Raw genomic sequence first — 6,641 nt, forward strand, 5'->3', positions numbered from 1 at the left:
GTATTAATCCTAGAGTTATAACTCCATTCAAGGACGTGGTTATAGAGCTCAATGTCATAAGTTATTGCATATAAGAAAATTTGCGGGCGGAGTGGATTCATGAAATAATGGATCTCGTTCAAGGAGTAGACACATGTAATGTTTTGTGATTCAGTGTCTTATCAAGACCATGTTTATAAGAACTTCCCCTAGCGACATGTTCTACTAATCCCTCCATGGCTCAATACATTCTTTTAAAAAACCATTGGGAAATCTCCTATGGACTCAATGGTGGGAACGATCCCTCCTTACATGCTTCAACTACGTGGATTATGGTATAAAGATTACTAATCTTGAGAATAAGACTTAGAGAGGAAATCAGCTCCCTATCTTGAGCTATATCACACGATCTGGAGTATCAAAGAAGGGTGAAATTCCTAAATGTCCGAATAGCCTCCAACTTATAGATGTGGTCGACAACACACCGATAAGAAGGACTATACTAGACATGACTCCGAGACATCCTAGGACACTTTAAAAACTTAGGCTCTGACACCAAGTTTATCACGCCCCAAAACCGAGGAGCGCGACCGGTGCTCAACCGAGTAAACCCGACTAAGCAAGCCTGTTAGGTTTAATTCTACCCAAAATAATTCATGAATAAATAGGAGATGGACTCCATTAATCATACTTTGTAAGTATTTTATTAACAACTTTCATTTTATTTCCATTAGCAGCTTAATTCATAATTATCAGAATATTACAAGTTTTATAAATCTTTGTCAAATATTAAGATTTCTAACTCAATTCCCCATTATCAAACACCACCCACAACCTGTCTACAGAGCCTCTAAATACAACTGAAGAGTAATATGGAAATGCCGGCAACAAGGCTCCGGCTATACCTCAAAATATAAAGTACATGATAAACAATTGATACAGGCCCCCGAAATGAAGTGGGGCTCACTATGTCAGCTGAAAGGAAGATGCATCACTAGCTGCGACCACCACTGCCTGCTATGGAACCACCTACATCCATTTAAAGACGTAACGCCCCCGGCAAAAGGGACGTTAGTACCATCAAATAGCACTAGTATGTATAAGTAAACACCATCTCATTAGAAATAACAACCATACAAGAACAAAGAAATCATAAGGATTCAACAAAAGCTTTAACCAATCACCACATCATCAAATAAAAGGAATCACATAGCTTTCACATAATTTCCATAGCTTTAGTTTGGGGCATTTAATACCGTTCATCATCATTCACAATACCACCGCTTTCTTGAGCGGAGTCCGATCACGACCCGATCGGCTAGGTTGCCTCATTTGAGACATGTACCTCAATCACAATCTCATTCTCACTTTCCATAATTCAATATCAGCACAATACCACCATGTGTGCGGCATGGCGTCCGATCACGGCCCGATCGGCTAGGCCGCCTTACCAATGCGTTGTTCCTTTCTCATTAATCATCTCATTTCAATTTTTATTTCACATATATCAATTCATAGGCACTTAAGGCCACAATTATCACATCATACTTGGAATTAGGCCACATTTCATAACTCACATTCCACATCACTTTCACTTTCAACATCAAACTTGCAATTTAAGATAATGGGCACATACAAGAGCAATTCAAGTTGTAAGCATAGAGAGGAATTCTCATGATTAGGCATAATAATCACAATTTAAACTTGACTTCAAATCTAGGCAATTTAGCATATAGTTCACATTCTTCACATATCCCCAATTTACTAAGAATAGCACATTGAACACATTGAGACACACCTTTCACATATATTCTTGCAACACCAAATCCTTTGAAATAACAAATACTACATAAATCAAATTCCGAACTTACAACATATACGGGGACACCATGGGAGCTCAATTTCTAAGAAGAGGGGGTTTTAGCCATACATACCTTGTTTAAGCTTTTCTTAAGTTTCTACAATCCACCAACACCTCTAGCAATAACAATCTATAAGGAGAAAGCGAAATCAATTAATAATTTAGAAGGATTTCCTATGGTATAACTCTCTTAGGAATTTCATCAAACACCTAATCATGTGAAATATACTACAAGGTTCTACAATGGAAATTACTTCATCCCTCAACCAATTTTAACAGGAACTAACCAAATTAGTTCTTTAATATCACATACTACAACTTAGTCCCACATGCATGGACTATTAGTAATCCTCACAAAATATTTGAACCCTTAACCTCTTACATGAAATCTTGGAAGAAGGACTTACCCGGATGGAGGACAATCAAGTGTTTATCTTCCTTGATTGAAAACTTGAGGAAGATTTGGGTGATTATGATGCTAGGCTCCTTTTCTCTCTTTCTCTCTCTATATGCTCTCAACTCTCTCTAAAATTAGCAGAAAATGACCCTAAATGAAGCCCCAAAGCCTATATATTAAAATGGGGTCGGGTTATAAAAATAGGAAAAATAAGCCTCCGAAATCGGGTTTGCGGTCGCATAATGGACCGCAAAACAAGAATGTGGGTCGCAAAATGCATTGCGGAATTGGTGCCCAAAACTATGCTACACTGGTCCAGTTTGCGACCAGATTTGCGATCGCAGATCAATTATGCAGACCGCATAATGGTTTTGCAATTGCAGAACTGACACATGATCACATTTTTCCAGCCTTTGATAATTTGATCATAACTTTGTGTAGGAATGTCCAAATGACGAACGGTTTGAAGTGTTGGAAACTAGACTCGAAGACCTTTCATATATATATATATATATATATATATATATATATATATATATATATATATATATATATATATATATATATATATATATATATATATATATATATATATATATATATATATATATATATATATATATATATATATATATATATATACTCGTTCAAAGTGTGGACTTGCGCAAACTCATTTGGAATTTTAGCCCATTATGAAATCTTCCGATTTGACTTAGACTTAGGCCATCCTTGGACCCCACATTACTTATTATATGACTTATGCACTTATTTACCAAATCAAATTGATGCCAATCATGTTAATAACACATAAAACATTATAATTAGCCTACATGGCACCACAAAATCCTATTACTTAGCGAAATTTTCCGGGGCCTTACAGGGGGAGGGGGTCAATTCTACGTGCCGGACTGGTGGCCAGATGCACCTGCCTCAAATTCTATACAATTAAGTCCATAAGTGTAGCATGAGTACATAAAAAGATATACCCAGTAATTATCTAGTCTAACCTCGAAGAAGTAGTAACGAGGGGTCGACTCCGACACTTACTAAGGGCCAACAATATAATAACATGAAATTCTAATTAAGCATGATATATAGAGATAACAATAAAACTTAGAACAAGAAATAGCCGAACAATTCTTTTATCATATTTAAGAACCCAAAACACTTCCTTCATTTAAAACAAATGATCTCTCAAACAATAAATTTATACAAGATACGAAAAGGACTTCTAGTTCTATTATCACACACAAATTCCACCGAGGACGTTCGGTCCGATCCAACATAAATGTAAGATGTGCATTGCCAAGGGTCGAACGGCCCGAACCATAGATGCATTTATTACTCCACTCGCGAATCATACATGTGACGTGATCAAATATAAATTTATCAATAAAATCATAATCCTTTCTTGATACTTTTTAAAATAAAGACAATTCAACTTAAAGCTTTTAAATCTTTAGAAATCCTCAACTTAATTCCATTTGATACAATTAACAAATATAATCAAATAAATGTGTCCACAAAGCATGGTGTAAACCTAAAACAACCCGGACGTAAATAGTAATAGTAGCTACGTACGGACTCTCGTCACTTCGTGCGTACTAGCCCCCACAAATAAATCATATATTAATTAAGTTCACCTATTTGGAAATTTTCCTCTTACAAGGTTAGAAAAGAGACTTACCTCATCTTAAAGCCTACTTCCGAATTCAAGAATGCGCTCAAACCCTCAAATCGGAGCCCAATCAATCCAAAACTATTCAAATAGTGTAAGAACTAATTAATATATATTCAAAAGTTCATATCCCCACTATTAAAGTGCTTACCCAACCCAAATCGCAAAATTCCTAAAATTCACCCCCGGGCCCACATGCCCGGATTCCGGAAATCTTTGAAGAAAGTTGTTACCCATAACCTTAGGAACATAAATATATGATTTTTACTAAGTTCCATAACCAATTTTGTGGTCAAATCTCATTTTTATCAAAAGCCTAGGTTTTCATCTAAACCCTTGATTTTCATTAATTTTTACATGTTAATCCATCCATAATCTATGTATTTAACTCATATTGTGTAGAAATTACTAACCTCAAAGTGCTAGATGAAAACCCTCTTGCAAAAGCTCCAAAAATCGACGAAGAGATTAAGTGAAATGAAATAAATAGCCTAAGTCCCGCATTAATAGAGATAGACACATGCCTCTGATATTGCATTTGCGACACTAGGTACGCAAATGCGAAGCCTGGCTTCAGCTGCTCAGGTCGTAAATGCGACGCAAGGGTCGCAAATGGGATCACTGTTGAGGTCTTAATTGCAGCTCAAGTGTCCCAAATGCGAACAATGCCCTAGTCGAGCTTCTTCGCAATTGCGAAGCTCTTCTCGCAAATGTGAGGTTCGCATTTGCGAGACCTGCAACTGATGCCAAGAAACACCATAAATCTTGTGTGTTTTTCATCCCTTTCGAACGTCCGAACCTCACCCGAGCCCTCAGGGCTCCACACCATTATCCCACACAGGTCTAGCAACATCATAAAAACTTGCTCGCATGATCGGAACACTAAAATAACATAAAAAACCACGAATTGGACGCCAAAGCGTATGAATTTACTCATGAATTCCAAAACTTCTAAAACACTTCCGTGCGTCCGATTCCTATCAAATCAACTCGGAATGACGCCAAACTTTGCGTGCAAGTCTTAAATGACATTATAGGCCTACTCCAACTTGTGGAACTGGAATCCGAACCCGATTATAAATAGTCCACCCTCGGTCAAACTTTCCAAAAAACTTCAAGTTTCTAACTTTTACCAAATGACTCTGAAATGATCCACGAACCTCTGAATCTACTTCTGGACATGCTCATAAGTACAGAATCACCATACGAAGCTATTCCCAGGCTTGAAATTCTAAAAGGATGTCTAGAATGTAAAAATTCATCTCAACCCAAACTTACGGAATTTGCTCAAAATGACAACTTTCACTATTAGGCGCCGAAGTGCTCCCGGGTCGTCCAAAACCCGCTCTGAATATATGCCCAAGTCTGAAATTATCATACAAACCTATTGAAACCATCAAATCCCAATTCCGAGGTCGTTTACTCAAAATATTGACTGAAGTCAAACTTGACCTTTTAAGCCAACTTTAAGGAACCAAATGTTCCAATTTCAACCCGAACTCTTCCAAATCCCGAACTAACTATCCTCGCAAGTCATAAATCAGTAAAAGCAAATACGTGAAGTCTTATTTAGGGAAACAGGGTTCTAGAAAGCAAAACGACAGGTCAGTTCATTACATTCTCCACCTCTTAAACAAATGTTCGTCCTCGAATGGGTTTAGATTCATACCTGAAGTGCTGAATAAGTGTGGATATCTGCTCCGCTTGTCCTCTTCGGACCCTAGTTCACCTCCTCTGCTAGTTGGCCTCTCCACTGAACCTTTACTACAAAAATCCTCTTGGATCTCAACTGGCGATCCTGTCTAGCAACAATAGCAAATGGCTCCTCCTCATAGCTCTCATCTAGCTGAATAGTGCTAAAGTATAACACATGTGACAAGTCGGTGTGATACCTCCAGATCATTGACACATGAAAAAACGGATGAACCCCTGATAGGCTGGGAGGCAAAGCAACCTCCCCAACTCGCCTCAATACCTCAAATGAGCCTATAAATCTTGGGCTCAACTTGCCCTTCTTTCCGAATCTCATGATCCCCTTCATCGGTGAAACTTTCAAGAGAACCTTCTTGCCTACCATAAATGAAATATCACGCACCTTCTGATCCGCGTAACTCTTATGTCTAGACTGTGCTGTGCAAAGTCATTCCTGAATCAAATTTACCTTTTCCAAGGTATCCTTTACCAAATCACTACCATATAACTTAGCCTCGCCGAGCTCAAAATACCCGATGGGAGAATGACATCGCCGACCATATAAAGCCACAAATGGAGCCATCTCGATGCTGGACTAATAACTGTTGTTGTAAGAAAACTCGGCCAAAGGCAAGAACTAATCCCACTGTCCCTCAAAGTCAATCACACATGCTCTGAGCATGTCCTCCAATATCTGAATTGTCCGCTCTAACTGCCCGTCGGTCTGTGGGTGAAACGCATTGCTGAGCTCTAGATGGGTCCCCAACTCACTCTGTACGGCTCTCCAGAAGTACGAAGTGAATTGAGGGCCTCTATTTGATATTATGGAAACAGGTACTCCGTGCAACCGAACTATTTGCCGAATATAAATTTGGCTAACTTCTATGAAGTATAAGTAGTTGCAACTGGAATGAAGTGAGCCGACTTGGTCAACCTGTCGATTGTCGCCCCCCTTTTTTCCCTCCACGGAGAGAGGTCCGGGTTTCGACATTACATGGGGGGTAATAACTCATTTCCTTTTGGGAATTGAGTAT

This window comes from Nicotiana tabacum, chromosome 6 (assembly GCF_000715075.1).
Source record: "Nicotiana tabacum cultivar K326 chromosome 6, ASM71507v2, whole genome shotgun sequence".
In the NCBI taxonomy this organism is placed as follows: domain Eukaryota; kingdom Viridiplantae; phylum Streptophyta; class Magnoliopsida; order Solanales; family Solanaceae; genus Nicotiana; species Nicotiana tabacum.